We start from the raw sequence: 18,637 nt of genomic DNA, 5'->3' as shown, positions 1-18,637 counted from the left end.
GTTGAAACAATGTTGGATTTAAACATTTAGGTATGTAGAGTATGTTTGATTGTTCGCATAATATAATTGCAAAGTGGACTTTCTTTATTATTTTGCATTGATCTCAGTATTAAAAGCAAACAAACCAAGCTTGAAAGCCAATTATGAACAAATCTATTCATGTCAATTTGTGAATAACATATTGAGAAGCATGATCTTAGTTTGATTGTGATTACAAAGGTATCACATTTTAGTTCTCCATTGAAGATTTGTGTCAGTGAGATGGATGTGCCATATGTCTACAATTTAATAATCATCAATTCTATATTTTAAGACTAACCAAGCTATATGTGCAAATTTAGTCTAGACAAGTTGGAAATAAATTCCTTCACTATCTAAGGCTTCTCCTGCTTGATTATATGTTGCTATGAGTAGCAAATGAGTTTTAAAACATTCTATTCGTCAAGATCCTACCTAGTTATCAAGCATATCAATTGGGCTATGTTATCTAGTTATTTCAATCAAACATTCTAATAAAATAATCTTTCTAGGCTAGATTCATCGTTCTGTTTGTAAATCTATACTAGCACATTTCATCCTCAGTTTTCTTTACTTATAATGTATTTTAAAATTTGATCATTATTTCACTTCCTTCTAGTTATTGAAGAATTTTTCCTTAGATAAATGTTATTAATGTCTTTTAATAGTTGCATTTCATATTTGTTTCATGTTGATTTTCTTTTAACTTCTTTAGCTTAAAATTTAATTTATGATAACAACTTTTGATTCACATTTACATAGAATATATCACTAACTCAAGGCATATTAAAATTTCACAACATCCATTAATCGTTCTAATGAATCAATTTTCCCTCAAACATTGATTTTATATCTTAAATAACTATGGTTTTCATTCCTCTTTTCCTCTTGGTGATCCCTATAAGAGTGTTTTTAGTGTCGATTCTTGAATGTCCATGTTGAGCATCAAATAAATGCCAACCATGCTAGGGATGCAAGTTCCTAGTTCTTCTAATTATTTTATTCTTGTGTGATCTTAGTTTTAGATCACCCATCCTAGGAGATATTGAAGAATAAGAGGTAAACCTCTTGAGGTTGAGGCTATCACTCAGATTATACAAAGAAAACAATGCTTATAACAATTTAAAATCCTTGTGATTGTCTCCGTTTTAGATACTAAATAATTTTTTTTATCCCTAAACTCACTTCTATAGTAATCATAACTTCTACCTTCAGATCTACTAGTCACAAACATTCACGATCCACTATTTTTGGTAACATGTTTAGTCAATTTAATCATATAATAATGTTGAGTAATCCTCCAAGGCAATTAATAAGCTTGAGACATTTTAGTACAAGGTGGATTTCAATGCCACACCATGGCATGTATCCTTCCCTTCGAGTATTGCACTAACTACTATTCTCTTGCCTAAATTTAAAGACCACTTACCCAATTTGTCAGGGAATGGTGTTACCATTGATAATGATTACCTCACTACTTTTTCAAATACGTGTGATAATATTGTTACTCATGGCAATGATGCATGCATGAGATTCTTTTCCATTTCCTTAGAGGTTCGAATTACTATTGAATTCTTTGTCCTCTCTGATAAGACCTTTTCCATCTGGTTTAAATTGACCTATTGGTTGAAGTCTATTTTTCATTATATGGAAAATCATGTTGCATACATGAAAAGTTACAATTAATGTTTCAAAAATGGCGAAACCATTAAGCTTTGAACCATAGGTTTATGATGTTGTTTAACTAGATATCAGAGTTGATTTTCCAACTCACTAAGCTGCTTTTTTTGGTATTATAACATTATTCCTCTTATTTTTCAAAACCAATTAAAGTAGAAGAATCATGTAGATAATTGTGGGCTTTCTTTACAAAATCACCTCTAATTTGAAAAGAAAAATAAAAAAGTCGGCTTTCCTTTTGAGAATTCTAGTAAAAAAACTAAGTTGTCTATTATCTTTCATCTCATTTAAGATATGAATACTAGGATGATTTCATACATTGAAATCAAGCTAATATTTGATCATAGAAATCTTACCTCTCTTACTTTACAAATGTTAGCAATGCCTAATCGTGTTTATCCATAATCATGCATGACTTGTGCATGGTGTAATGTTAATCCCCCAATGACCACAATCCTCATTCATTATAATTTCAATAATTATAGTTATGTTGGCTTACTATTATTGCACTCTATACTTTTTTTTCTCCAATATATATGTCAAGGAGACTCATTTAAATAATCATTTTATTTTATGAACTTGATATATTGTAAATGGAGGTCACCCCCTTGAAGAGGCTTTTATTATTCATTCACTATTTTTTCTGTCTAGGCGTGAAATTACTAAATTGGGTCTTCATTATGCTTATTTGTTTGTTTGGTCCATTGTATTTGGTATCAAAGTGTATGACCATTGGTCAGGCTCCTTAAAAAAAAATCATCTTACCATTTTCACTATATATTTTTATTTTTTTCTAGATCATTGTCAACATGTGAAAGTTTTAGTGTCGATAGAGAATATTGCAAGTTACACCATGTAAAAATTCCAAAGTGTGTTTTACTACATTTTCAAAGTTATGGGATGTGAAAGTCATGGTTTCTATCTTGTCTTCAAACTAGGCTTTACCATGTGGTTTTGGTAAAATAATTAGATATGATTATTGTGAGATCTAAATTGAGTGTTGGTAATGACATTGGAAACATGACATACCATATTGGTGAATTCCAAATTGCATACCTGTGAGGGGAATACTGGTAAGGTTGTAGTCCAAACAACTTCACTCTCCTAAAAGATGGAACACACAATAGGTTATGTAATTTTACTATAACTTTCTCTTAAAAGATACAAATTACGTGAGATCATTAGGAGCCTAAAGATAACATATCCGAGAAGATCTTGTAAAAACTATGGAATATTTTTTGGATTTAAACTATGTTTTAGTTTTGAAACATTCCCAATGTTTTTTAGTAGACACTCCACCCATCATTAGGGGATCCAACATAAGCTTAAAATAATAGAGAAGAGTAATCATCAATGAGCTTAATTAAGTGTTAAAGGAAAAATAGTTGTTATAACTCGGTAATACAAAAATTATAATAGCAATATAATATTGTCAAAATAGGAAGGATTTTTCCAAATAATAAATAAAAACTAATAAAGTATAGATAACCTTTCAAAAAATGGAGAGGGTTAGAATTGGTGTAGTGGTAATAATTTTAATTTTGGCTAGCGAAACAATTCTCAAAATCAGGGCTTTATAAGGGTTCTAAGGAGCCCCAATTTTTTTCTATTTCGTAACAATTAGAAATTTCAGGGTAGGGACTTGTACTGGTGTCTTTAAACATAGATATTTATAATTCAATGGGTAAAACTACAATTGTAAAATATACAAATAAATAATACAAGTAGGGTCATTATTGGCACAATCAATTCCTTATTCTTACCTCTTTTGGCCTTCCTCACTCATTCAAAAGAGATTTCCCCTACCAACTCCCCACTTCCCTCAATATAGAAATGGCTATGGTTTAATTTTCTTAAAGATAATATATAATCTTTATCTTCCTCATGATCAAAGGAGAATTTTCTACTTTTCACTATCCTCAATATCTCTAATAACCCACTTTATGAGCTTAGCCTTAGGTATGAATACAAATAATACCAAGCCCACCCAAGTTCCTTGGTATACAACATAAATTCTAATTCACCCCATGAAATTCTATATTTTTTTATAGTTTCTTCTCCACATTTTCATTGGTCATGAGAGAAGGCACATAACATGAAGAGTAGTAGACATGAGTAGTAGTTAATGTTTTCATGCCTAACTAAAATTAGGCTACCATAAACAAAAGTTTAATAATCCCCTTTTATATTTGTTTTAATTTGTAGGACTACCTTATGCTCTAATTCTTTAGGAGAGAATCAAAAGGAAAACGAAATTTCTAAAAAAATAAATATTTTTCTTAGTTGGATTTAAGACCATCCTTGTGCTACCTGTTGTAGCCTACACCGTCATTTAAATTTTCAATATTATCAAAACCCAAAAAATAAAATATCATGTATATGTTTTGAAAAAACAAAAGAAAGTGTAAAATTTTAAATTGCACTAATGGAGGCATTGAAGGAATTAAGAGGGTGGGCCCAACCCATCTACTAAAGCCCGAGCATTTCTGCGAAGCGCGATCAAGTGTTGACAAATAAGACAGGTAAAGTGCTCTGCAGGGGAACAACTAGTGCGGGTTATAATCCATGGCTCAACCCCCACAGTTGACCCTGACGTCAGCACAGTTGATAGAGATCGACGACCCATGATCACTGCAGGGGTTCAACCTTGATCAACATCTCGTACACCCCCTACCCCCGCAGTGGGCCACCCCTCATCGTCTCACTCCACCTCACGTCCGCCACGTCATCCTCTGCTCCCATTCATTTCTGTCCAGCTCACCCATCGTACCCCATCACCTCATCCCTATCACTTCATTAATTCGTTACACGTTCCATTTTCCCCCCCGTTTTGCTTTTCATTTATAAAAAAGAAATAAAACCCTGTTGTATTAGTCACTTGTTTTCGGTACGAGCAGCTCTAACGTATAAACTCTCACCTCCAGTTCAGCATTCCAAGTCAGCAATTGTCATTCTCAGACGCCATGGCCAAACAAGTAAGTTCCTCTTCTGTCATCCATACCCCGCTAATGGACGTCGAGCATGATATTTCTGATACTTTCTGCACGATTAAGCATCTCCCTCTGTATCAAGAAGTTATTATGAATCACAAGAAGTCCCCTGTATTTGTGGCAATGGTTAGGTCAGGTGTCTTAGCAAATTTTGTCCCAAAAACCCACTTGTTTCCAGAATTCATTCAGTGGTTAACCTCGTCTATGTACCCTAAGCAGTGTTTTGCGATGAATCAGATAGGGGAAAGTGTCTTCCAGGTAACCTCTTAGTTAATTCACCAGGCTTTTAATTACCCTATCTTTGGAACTTATGTCACTTTTACTGAAAATTCTTTGGTCTCGTATTATGACAACCTATCGTCCCAGGAGTCCTCTTACGCTATATCCTTCTTCGCTCCTAAATCTAGAAAGTTCTCTCTAGATGAAAAATTGTTTTCTTTAGATATCTTTGCAGCAAATATAATACCAATTTTGCAGGTGATTTCTAGGATTCTGGGGAAGGAAGACTCCAGACAGGTTGATAAAGCAGTTTTGGGATTTTTCACTATGATGATGAAACCATGAGTGACATTAGATATTCCAGCATTTTGGGTGGATACTACTCAATTCATGACTCTGTGACTTACTAGTTCACTCAAATTTCCTTTAGTTGTCACTTATTTGTTTTTGTACTAGAATGCTGAGAATTTTACAAGTTTGGGGTTAAATATTGTAGACATAAATAAAAATAAACAGTCAGTGGTGTTCTGGATAGACCTGGTAAGGGGTGATCTAGAAGATGGTGGCCTGTTTGAATTTACTTCTTCATTTCTTCTAGTGGCCTACAAGATTTTGAATGGGACCTTGCCACCAACATTTCTTCCCAAAGCTCAAGAATTTCTTCAATTGAGCAAGGATGTAAGATGTGGAGACTGGTTTGTATTTGAAGAGCATGCAGAGATCAGGCTTTATGGAGCCTCAGTGAAACCATATAGGTTACCAAAATTTGTGCCAATGAGACTCTTTGCTCTTGAGTTTATCAGACAAAGCCTAAACGTGGATCAGGTTCATTTTGTCCCCATGAAAAAGGGTTATCTCTTTAAATTTCCCAGAATAGTGGGACCCTTTATTGTGAACACTAGACAGGCTGCTCAAGAGGTTGAGAAATTATTGGGTGATATGTGTCTTTTACAGGTTGTTGAGTGGGCATATGATCCTCATTAGATCATTTCTAAAAGAAGGTTAGAAAATGGATATTCAGCGTTTGTGCATGAAAATAGGCCAGAAATTGAGAACATGGCAAATGGAGGTCCACAGAACACCAAAGGAGTAGAGATTGAAACCCCGAGTATTTCAGAAAAAGGTTAAAAAAGAGCTAGAGAGGAAGTTATTGATCCTGATGAAGAAGATTCAGAAACAACAAAGAGAGACAAACTATTGGATGCAATGTCTTCAGCACAACCTGGTTTAATAATCCAATTAGGAGAAACAGAGGGTGCGCTAGCTTCTCCATCCTCTAGTGAACCTATTCATGATCAAGTTCCTCTTATTCAAAGCATGTTTGCCCAGATAGCTGAGAAAAACCAGAAAATAAAGTTAAACATGGAGGCTCAGGTTGAGTCTAAAATTGTTTATGAGAAAAACAGGTTACTGTCTGCTATGGACTTAGAAAAGGGTAGCTTAAAATTGTATTCTTGCATCCCACATAAATGTCAGTTGGGTCCACTAGTAACTTTAAAATTGTCAATTTGATAGTTGATACTCAGAAACTTCCTGTGCTTGACAAAATCAATTTGCACATGCAGACTGGGCAATTGATTGTCAATGATTTACATAAGACAAATGCAGCTGCTATTAAAGCAGAGAAAATGTTACATAAAGTGATCAAGCAATTAAAGTTGGAGAAAGCCAATTCCAGAGCTCTAAATGCCCAAGTGGATGAATTAAAGAAGATTATTGTAAAGATAGGAGTCAATCCTGATGATCAACCTGCAATACAAAAATTATTGCAATCTTCTAAGTCAGAGATTGGAATCTTAAAAAAGAAGTTGAATCTTCCTACAGGTGAGCATCCTATTGCTGCAGGGATAGTTGAAGTTGAGAATGAAAAGGAGAAGCTTTTACATGATGTATTGCAGAAAACTGAAGAGGTTTCTTTGCTTAAAGAATCATTGGCTAAGCTGCAGAAATAAGTAGATACTCATGTCTGCACAGTAGTGATGCCAGCCAATATAGAGGATCCAGTGGCACAAATATTGCAGTTGGGGACATAGTTAAAGATGGCTGAGCATGATTTGAAAAAAGCACAGAAGGACATGGAGACAGCTTGTAAACTCTTAAACATGAGTGAAGAGGAAGCTAGAATGGAGAAGGAAAACACAAAGAAATACAGAGAAGACTTTCAAAGGGTTGAAGAGGAGATTAAAAGGCTGAAGGAGAAAATGAAAGGTAATATGTCTTTAATCCAGGCTAGGGAAATTCTCTGGGACGAGATTATTGAAGTTATCAGGAACATCTAGGAATTCCTTGTCATTGTGTCTGTTGAGAAAACAATTGTCAGAGACATGGAAAGTTTGGTTATGCAAAATAAGCAGAAATTGTTAGAGAAATCCAAGTTTGCAAAAAGAATGATAGATTTTATTAACTCTAAGTCTGCTTCAGAGCTAAAGGAACATGACATTATGGACAGAACGCTGTGTGCAATGGATTTTAATAAGATGATTATCAAAAATATCTACAGAAAAACTGCTGAGAAGAAGATGAATGAAATAAAAGAAGCAGTTTCCAGGTTCAATATCCTGTTTGATAAAAGAGTTAGAGCTGGGCTCCCCTCTTGCTGGGATTTACAAGGAAACTTGCTGCCATGGAAATCATATGAGACTTTGCTAGTTGAAGCAAAAAGTAAGATTGACAGCACCCATGAGAAGACAATAGTACTGAAGGGAGAAACTATTGTGAATTATCTTAATAAGGATTTTAAACTTCTGTGGATGGTGAAGACTTTGTTTACAGACAAGCCTACTTATAGTAGGATCACAACATTCAAAATGGCACTCAACAAATTGGAAGGAGCATCAAAGTCAAATGTACCATTGTGGAGAAGATGCAAAGAGTGGATGATAGAACAGACAAAAGATGCACCAGCAGGGCCATCTACTCAAGCCACCAATCCAAATAGTGATCCGGATCTAAGGGGGAGGCCCTCAAGATCTAAAAGATTGAAATTGATCTTGGGGTGGAGGCCCCCAAGATCTGAAAAAATTGAAATTGCTAGAAGAAAAAGAGTAGAATGCCCAATAAACAAAACCACAAAGAATTTTTTATTAAAATGGAGAATAATTGTAAGAGCTACATTGTGGCGGACAAACTGTCCTTTTACAAAATGTGACTTGTTACTTATAGTATTTTTCAATTACAATACCATGGGTCAATTCCATGGGTGAATGAATACCATGGGTGGATGTCACAATACCATAGGTCAATTCCATGGGTGAATGAATACCATGGGTGGATGTCACAATACCATGGGTCAATTCCATGGGTGAATGAATACCATGGGTGGATGTCACAATACCATGGGCAAATACCATGGGTGAATGAATACCATGGGTGGATGTCACTTACAATACCATGGGTGGATAAATACCATGAGTGGATGCCACTTACAATACCATGGGTAAATTCCATGGGTGGATGAATAACATGGGTGGATGAATACCATGGGTTGATGCCATTTTCCATTCGGATCATTCCTCCCTCCTTAAGAAGCAATGGTCCCCATTGCGTGAAGTTCCTCCATGAGATGAGGAAACTTCTGCTGAACTTGGTCCCTGGTGAGCCACTTGTCCTGGTGAAGGAGTTGGCCTGCTTTGATAACTCGATACAGTTGGATATTCTGCTAGCGAGTGTGCTTGATTTGTGTGTCCATGATCGATCAGTTGCAGCTTGTTCCATGCAATCTGGATTTAACTCTGTGGGTGTGAGTTGTTCTGCAATGTTGGATGTGTCTAGTAATGGTGGAAAGTATGGCCGAAGGCGGTCCACATTGAACATTGGGTGCAGGCCAAGGAATGGGGGAATGCTGAGCTCAAATGCATTGTCTCCCACAGCCTTGGTAATGGTATAAGGACCATATCGGAGTGGTCTGAGTTTTGATAGGCTTCGGTAAGGCGTTCCTTTTGCAAATGCCACCAGACTTTGTCACCCACCTGAAACTTGTGTGGCACTCAATGTTGATCATGTCGCTGCTTGTACTTGGCATTTGATTTCTCCAGAATGTCATGGACATGCTGGAAAATATGTTGGATGTGCTCAATGAAGATATTTTCCTTATCTGTTTCGGACTGGACATGAGCCGAATCTGCATGAGTAGCTGCAAATGGCATGGCCACATCAATGGGACATAGTGGCTGGAATCCCAAGCCCACCTGAAAAGGGCTATGGCTAGTTGAGCTGTGTAGAGCCCAGTTGTAGTTGTGCTAAACATAGGGGAGGCTCTCGTCCCATGTGTGTGGATGCTTTGAGTTGTACATGCGCAGAATGTGTACAATCATCCTGTTGACAACCTTTGTCTGGCCATCAGTTTGAGGATGGAAGGCTATGGACTTAGTGAGTTTGGTGTCCAGCAACGACCAGAGACTGGACCAAAATGTACTGAGGAACCTACTGTCCTGATCTGAGATGATATACTGTGGGATCCCAAAGTGTACCCACACTCATTCAAATAAGAGTTTAGCAGTGGCTTCTGCTGTGATATTCTTCTTGCAGGCCACCATAATGGCCATCTTCGAGAACCTATTGACGACCACAAAAACATAGTCATTTCCATGCTTAGTGGAAGGAAGGCTTGACATGTAATCCATGGAGATGGATTCCCAAGGTCGACTAGGGGTAGGCAGCAGGGTAGAGAGGCCTTGCTTCTTGACGGTCGGTTTCGCAATGGTGCAGGCAGTGCATGATCTGATGTACTTCCCGACATCCTGTCGAAGATTCGGCCAATAGAAATACTTTTGCAGTACTACCACCATTTTCTTGACCCTGAAATGCCCAGCAACCTGACTGAAGTGTGCTTCCCAAATCATCTTGGCACGCTCGCTTGAAGAAGAAGATGAATGAAATTAAAGAAGCAGTTTCCAGGTTCAATATCCTGTTTGATAAAAGAGTTAGAGCTGGGCTCCCCTCTTGTTTGGATTTACAAGGAAACTTGCTGCCATGGAAATCATATGAGACTTTGCTAGTTGAAGCAAAAAGTAAGATTGACACCACCCATGAAAAGACAATAATATTGAAGGGAGCAACTATTGTGAATTATCTTAATAAGGATTTTAAACTTCTATGGATGGTGAAGACTTTGTTTATAGACAAGCCTACTTATAGTAGGATCACAATGTTCAGAATGGCACTCAACAAATTGGAAGGAGCAGCAAAATCGAATGTACCATTGTGGAGAAGATGCAAAGAGTGGATGATAGAACAGACAAAAGATACACCAGCAGGGCCATCTACTCAAGCCACTAATCCGAACAGTGACCAGCAACAACCAATCATAATTTAATTCCATTTCGTTTTATGTTATTTTATTTCCTAAGAAAAGTGAGGTGTCTTTTACCCTCCAATGTAATATTTTAAAATGACTTTTTACTTTAGGTAGTTAGAAAGTAGTTAAGTAGTTCGACAGTTTTTTGGTAGTTACCAACTGTCCCATGATGTATAAAAAGAAGGAAAATCAAAGAAGAAAGGTCTGAGTTTTGGGAATCTGAAGACTACACAATTTTGTACTTGATGAATTGATGATTAATGAAAGAATCAGGAGTTTTCCATACGATGTTGGGTATGATTTGTAATCTCTCTGTTATGTGTCATTTTGTCTCTTTCTCTCTTTAAATATGGTAATGAAGCTGCGGGTCTTTGTTTGCTTCTGTGAATAAAGTTAAATTTCCTTAAAATAGCGCTCCCATGTTTAAAAATTCTTTCTCTGTATTTCTTCTAAGTTAAAGATAATAGTTTCTGTTAAACACAACATATTGTCTTTAATCTTCCCAAGTATTCTTCACACAACATTTGTATCCAGCACCACATGGCATCTTGAAATTTTCATATCAGCTATATGTCAAGGGTTTTAAGATAATGCTCTTCATACTCCTCAAGATAAAGACACTTTATACAAATGAGTGACATGCATAATACCAATTTCTCCACACCTAGAAATTGGTTTCCCGAGGGACAAAACTACCAACAAATCTAGCATATCCATTTGGCTTTCTCTAAAACATTGTGTTTTCATTTTTTGGAATATGAAACCTAAGGCATCAAAAAATATTTGGATACAATTCCCGGTGTTATCCAATAAGCATTAGTGAGCATATGAAGAATTCAAGTTGTAACATTCATTGGTTCCTAGAGTGAATTTGAGTTGTTTCAATGTTGACTTAGGGTAGATTTCAATGGGAGTTGGTCTAAATTAGCAGTCTCTTAATTTGTTACAAACTTGAAGGAAATTTGTTGGCAAATTCTTATTCCCATTTGAAGGTTCATATAAAAATTTAAAAACCCTCAATCTCTAGAATTTAAATTATTGGTTTCTTATTTAAAAAATAAGACATATTAGTTTTTTAATTTACAAGGTTTATTTGTGGTTAAAGGCGTTCTCAAGGATTTGGAAAGGGAGAGGGACCCTATATGAAACCTTTGCAGAAAACATTCATTAAATATTAGAAAAAAATCATGGAAAGGTGGGGTAATACACAAGGTGAAATGCCACTTAGTGAATATTCAAAGACAAATTAAAATTATCAAAGGTGGTAGATATTGAATCATATTCAATGGAGATAGGATAGAAAAAGAGCTTGACGAGAGAGGAAGTGGAAAGATCATTGAACATAATAGTAAGCCTCCTCCACTTACCATGGTATTGGACATTTTATATTCACCCCTCCAAGTTATAAGGATCTGGATGCCATGTCCCATATAAAGAGAAGAAAGATTGAATCACTATTTATACTTTGCACCGCTACTAGTTTTTATCCCATGATTGATAATTAATGGATGAATGATTATAGGCATGTTTCTTTTTGATATATTTCTCAGTGATTGTATGATGCCATCATATCTTTCAATGTTGTCTTATCCAATAATTTTAGCCTTGGATAGATGATATAACTGCATGTGGTTCAAGGTTCAAATGCCTTATTCTCATGATTTGACAAAATAGTTTTTTTATATAATGGGAACAAATATAAACAAATACATTAAGTAATTTAAAGAATTTTGGATAATAACATGATGCACCATCATCTCCAATGGATGGTGATGGGATAGAGAATAATAATGGTAATTCATCTATGTTATTTCAAGTAGGTTGTTGAAGGACAAACAACCCACTATTTTTTGAGTTCAATGCACTTCACATTGCTTGAAACCCACACTTTCGGATATATGTATGGTTGAATAAGTGAATAGGGTTTTGAAGCAAATAAAATCCATAATAAAATTTATTTATAACCATATGTCATGAATTTTACGAGGAATAAACGTAGAGCCAAAGGAGCTTGTTCAATGAACTATTACTCAATTTGCAATGTACTTTCTTACATTGCAATCTCATGACTCTTAAAAAAAAAATGAGAAAGATTTTTTTGATATATGAATGGAATTCATCTTAGTGGAGTCGTGAGCCTAAAGGATAGGGGATCGCTTGCATAGTTTATGAGAATAGTTTTTGAAATAAAGAAAGAGATTGTTGTAGTTAGTCACCCTCTTATTAAAGTTTTGCAAATGGTGGATGACGATAAACCCAAAAAGGATATATATATATATATATATTCTTCCTATTTGGAGAAATAACTAAGAGATGGAACAATAAACCACAACTACCACTTGATCTAAAAGTGTATTCCTTGAACCCAATGTACTACTATCATTATGCTACAAATGAAGAGGTCAAAGATGGATTGTATTATTACGTAGAGTACATGGTCCAAAATGAGAGTAAAAATTATGTTATACAAAATTAAGATTGGGGATTATAGTGAAAATAAATGTACCTTTTGCAAATAAATGATTATTTGGTAAAGAAACCAAAACCAACCAATAAATCAATTTTTTTTTTTTTTTTAATTTTTTTTTTAATTTTTAATTTTTATTTATTTATTTATTTATTTTCATCAATCTAGATTTCGTAATCTAATCATTAACGCATTTTTTTAGTCTTCTTTGTCTTTGACTCTTATCACAACTTATTGGTGCCAGTAATTTAGTGCTCAATAACATGAATTGGAAAGGCTTTGAATTAGAATTTTGAGTTGAACATATACCATTTTCTTTTAGAATTCACAATTATACTAAGAGGAGGGGGAAGGTGAATCAATATAATGGAATTTTTTACTTAATTCCATTTTGTTGACGGTGTTGGACCTGCCAACATGTCAAGGGATCTCCCCAGTAAGAAGTCCCAATTAGACCTCAGACCGTTTGGTGTAGGAGTCCCAGCAGTGGGTCGTATGGTAATGCCTTGACCGCGATTTCGCATAGAGGCAAGTAAGATAACTCTGTTGGTAACAAGGGTGTGACATATGCAGTGAGCCAAGGAAGGTGCATGAGAGGTTCTAACACATAGGGTTTGAGATGAGTGCACCCCTTGGAAACCTGTGATAGCACGTAGTTAAGAAGGGAACACACGAGAAAAGATGCATCACAACATGGAAGGCAAGTTAGCTAGCAATCCAAAGTGATGGTTAAACCAACAACACATTTCAGAAAGATTCATACATACATACATAGAAAGCTATACATGCATGCATAAGCAAACAGATACATATATCATTTAGAGTAAACCAGATAACATAGAATACAATACAACATATGCATGAAATGTGTTGACTCTTGTTATATTAAGAAGTGTAAGTTCCAGTCATACAATACATCCATGTCAAACCACTAGTTCCGATAGCAGAATGTTACAACCACAACCGCATGCTCCTCCAAAGAGATGTACTAGCTCTGCGTAGTGGAGAAGCTAAGGCCTGTTACAATACTGTCCAAGATCTCTCCAAGATAGTCTTATCAGAAGCTTGGCTGACCAAAAGCCTCTACAATGAGTTATGAGGGACTATTTATAGCAAAGGGTGGGGTGACCCTTGACATTCCCCTTTGTGACAGTTCATCTACCCTCATGACTCTTCATCTACTATATGACTGTTACATCCAACTATCGACACTTAAACTTACACTTAACAAGACTTTACATTACAATGCACATGTACCCATGTGAGACAAAATGGCTTGAGCAAGCCATACTAGACATCACTATCGCTTGGACAACTATTGGAAGACCAACTCTTCGACATCTTCATTGTGGTTGACAATAGCATACTGATGCCAAGACCGGTATTCCGTGATGGTGTCCGTGTGCTCCAAGGTGACATATTTTTGGAACTTGACTCTTGCCTCCATAGCATCTGGGTACACTCCTCGGGCCTCTGTCCAACTCGTCTAAAAGCATGCACATCATTGTCTTCAATGCGGTCGGACCAACAACATACTTGTGCATGATGTTTGCACTAATGGGTAAGTCTGGGTTGGTGGTAATGCGCATAAACTCGTCAAAGTACGAGTCAAGATCTATTCAGACTTATGCCTTTATCTTCACCTGGGTGAGAGTCCCAATAGATGGGATCGCATGTGTGCGCACCATAAAATCCATACTCTTGAATACATGTGCATGGGAAGCCTGTATGATAGTGATGAGTTGCGAGAGCTCTTCATAGTTCTGGATCTAACTTCGGATACGTGCCTTCAACTCGGCCGCTCTGGGCTTCATCATATTAGGCAAGTGAAGCAGGGTTGCCTTGTATCTCATCGTCCATGTTTGCATGTAATCAACAAAAGCATGTACGTTCGCCAAGATACATGCTCTTCTAACACATCGTTGCTGCCATCCGTTAATATGCACGAAAGCTTTATGCACAATACCAAACTTGGAATACAATGCCTGCATGACTATGTCAAGGGATAACACTTCATCTAGTATTGCCTTCTTCAATTCTACTCGGCTGGATGCTGTAACCAACTCTCCTCCTTGCTTGGCCATCTGTAGTTCCTTAGCCATTTGCTCATTCTCAACTATCAGAAAGCGAACACTTGAGCTAGTGGCTTCAGAATATGCTCTGGTAGCATCAGTCAAGGTTGCTGGATGTTTGCGCACATCAGACACAATCATTCATTCCTCAGCTTGCACATGAGATGTATGATCATCTGGGGTCGACACTCTGCGATACTGCACAACTCTATGTTGAGACTAGTCAAATGAGATGTTGTGAATCTCTCCTTCTGGTTGATCTCCAAGGATCTCAGTGCCTCCTTGGTTGCTTGAGACTTGCTCATCTTCTGGATGCGGTGAAGCAGGTAAGTCGACCTCTTGGTGATGAGGCATGAGGTTGATGTCTTGTTCCAATTCTTGTTGCTCCATATCCATATCCAACTGTTGAAGTGCTTGCTCTATCTCATGAGCAAAGTCTTACTCTTGCGATGGTCCACTCTGTGTGCCTGATGCAAGCTGTTCTGATGAGACCACTACCTATATAGGAACGGCTTCATCCGTCTGCACATGTTGCGCCCCCTGCTGTACTTGTTGCTGTTACGCTTCCCTCTCCTATTTGAGCAACTCTTGTTACTTTCGGTGTTGCTTCTTCAACTCATGCAACTCCTTCTCTGTTTCCTCCATTCTCCATTTCTCCCTCTGCCTTTGCGTGATTCACTTATCGCGCTATTTCCTCTTCGCCTCTATGGACAAAGCTGCTTTCTCTACAAGTGGATCTGCTCAGAACTTGCAACTTTTCTCTTCCTCCATGCGATCGACAATCTTCCTCTTGCCCTTGTCGCGCACTGGTATGTTCACCTCTACTGCTGTTGCTACTTCTAGTGCTCTCCGGGATGTTGCTTCACGTTGCTTTGCTAACCACTCCACAGTGAAGTCGACCTATTCATCGGGTCTGGAGAAACTGTAAGAATATCTCCATGGGTCCTCCTTTGCCCAATGAAATGCCCTGTGGATCCAGTTGAACTGTACTCTCGTGCAGTGATCTTTCACAAGACAATGTGGGTCATATAGATTGTAACTTTGGAGGTCGAATGGATACTTCTTCATCTGTTCTGCTTCGACATCCACATGCTTGAAACTTCAGATCTCATATAACCCAATGTGTAGCGGAAGAGCGGGCCAAGGTGCCTTCTTCTTCCGGTGCAACCTAGCTGTCAATCCTGCCGAGATGTGATATGCTACTTCCTGCATGATGAACATGTCTAAGGAAAACTTTGATAGAACATGTGGAGGCTTCTCCGCACTGTACATTCGTATGAAGGTGCCGGATGGTGAGGCATACCAATAAGCTGTCTATCAATGTCTCCATTTCTACCTTCGACATGTAGGTTGGATCCTTTTCGAATATCATCTTGTAAACCAGGATGAAAAAATGATCGGATAGTTGTGTGATAACTCCTCTAAAGATGAATTCGGAAAACATCTTACAATAAGTGTTCACAACAGTCTCCATTGGTGACCATGCCCACTTCAAGCCTGGGAACTCCTGTCGGGCACAGAATGCATCCAAGATGTAGGCGAACATGAATATTTCTGCTTGCATACCTTCGGGCGACTGTCGAACCCTCATTACCCGTTCCTTCAGCCGATGAGCCAACATGCCGGACCAGTTACATGGTTTTCCTTCTCTGGCCAGTTGGTCCAGTGTGATCACCCAACTCTGTGGGCAGGTTTCCGTGCTTTCTTGGCCATACAGTCGACATGAAATATGACCAAGTATTGATACACCTTTCGCAGTATCTTTGTTTTGTAGATTTGGTTGGGTGTAATCCTGAATTTAGCTGGCTCCTTTACCCAGTTCTTCAGAATGTCTCTGGAATTGGCATTGTTGCAGGGTAAGCTGAAGGGAGTCTCCATGATATTCACAGGCTCCGACATCTGATACATATCATCATAATCCTCTGCCCTGAAGGTTGCAATATTCGTCCTGCTGACACTGCTCAAGGTCATCGTCTCGGGATCAATGTGTGAGATGATCCATTGTATCATGTCCACGCATGGGAGCCTGGGGTATCTGCATGAAATTCGATACAAGCCAAACATGTGAATGTTCACGTACACCTGGCGGTCTTCAAGGTCTTCCCCAAATGTGCCTGTAAATGTATCATTGACCTCTTTCCATTTCAGCTTGATGTCCTTGTCTAGAACAATTTGGTATCTTCATAGATCTGTAGACTTGTAGACACTCGCTCAACCGCTGCTCCAATTTCACTTCCGTTTGTTGTAGCTTGGCCTATGTAAAGAATCAAGAGTTTTCTATACGGTGTTGGGTATGATTTGTAATCTCTCTGTTATGTGTCATTTTGTCTCATTCTCTCTTTAAATATGGTAATGAGGCTGCGGGTCTTTGTTTGCTTCTGTGAATAAAGTTAAATTTCCTTAAAATAACACTCCCATGTTTAAAACATCTTTCTCTGTATTTCTTCTAAGTTAAAGATAATAGTTTATGTTAAACACATCATATTGTCTTTAATCTTCCCAAGTATTCTTCACACATCATTTGTATCTAGCGTCACATGGCATCTTGAAATTTTCATATCAGCTATATGTCAAGGGTTTTAAGATAATGCTCTTCATACTCCTCAAGATAAAGACACTTTATACAAATGAGTGACATGCATAATAAAACTTTAATGTCTTAGGCACAATTTCTCCACAGCCTAGAAATTGGTTTCTTGAGGGACAACATTAATTGGCACCGTTGCCGGGGATTGAAGACAAGAATGTTTTTCCCTGGGTTTTAATATTTTCCTCTGGTTGTTTAGTGAGGAGGAAATATTTGGTTGTATTGAACAAGAATTGCAACTTTGGCTTCAAAAAGGCCTCATACGAGGTCAGATACCTCGCAACAGAAAGCTCAAGTTCTTTCAGACCCTGAGAGATTAGTTTCTAAGAGGGTTTGGAAACCAAAAACTCCATCTACACCAAGTCCCACACTGTCTGCACCTGGCAGCAGTTCTGCACATCTTTCACCTAAAAATTTAGCAAAAAGATTACCTTTTCTTGATCAAGAATCACCTTTTACATCCACCTCATTTCAAGAACCCAAATTTCAAGAACAATCTTTAGAGTCTGTCTTTTTTTCAGTACCTGAAAATATATCTGCTATAGTTGTTCAACCTGAACCTATATCTACATTACCTCCTTTTCATACTCCATTTACCTTTCAGGCAGGTTCTGCATCTGCTGGTACTCAAGGTTCAGTAAGTTCCAGTGCAAACATGGCAGCACCTACATTCTTGCTGAATAGGTATGCACCTATTCAGTTGCCTCAACAACTAAATCCGATGCCTCAAGAATACTTAAAGATTCTTCCTCGTTTCACGGGGGAAGATGAACAAACAATAGAGAAACATATAGCGGTGTTCTGTAACTTTGCAGAAAATCTCAATGTTGAACACTTGGATGTTGTTTTAAGACTTTTTGTGCAATCTTTAGATGGTGAAGCAAGAAAGTGGTTTAAAGGGCTTGCTAATAACTCTATCCCTACATGGGAAGAGATGGAGCGCCAATTCACCCAGAGATGGGGAGAGAAGTGAGATCATGGATATTCGCTTACAAAATTCAATTCTATCAAAAGGAAATCTGATGAAAGCATTGTTGATTTCATCAGAAGGTTTAATAAGCTTTACAATAGTCTTCTAGTGGAGATCAAGCCCCCTCCTACTGGTGCAAAAGTGACTTTTGCAGGGGCATTTGAATCAGACTATGGATTAATGTTAAGGGAGAGAATATCCCCAGCCCTTGACCAGATTTAAACTGATTCTCTAGAGATAGAAACAAATCTGGTGGCTGCAAGCAAAGCACTAGAGACATAGCCTGCACAAGATAAGGGAAAGGATAAAGAGGAATCATCTCAAAATCAGACATTGGA

Source organism: Pinus tabuliformis, chromosome 9 (genome assembly GCF_031772625.1).
Source record: "Pinus tabuliformis cultivar Carrire ecotype Pingquan chromosome 9, CPIR1, whole genome shotgun sequence".
In the NCBI taxonomy this organism is placed as follows: domain Eukaryota; kingdom Viridiplantae; phylum Streptophyta; class Pinopsida; order Pinales; family Pinaceae; genus Pinus; species Pinus tabuliformis.
This window is presented reverse-complemented; position numbering follows the sequence as displayed.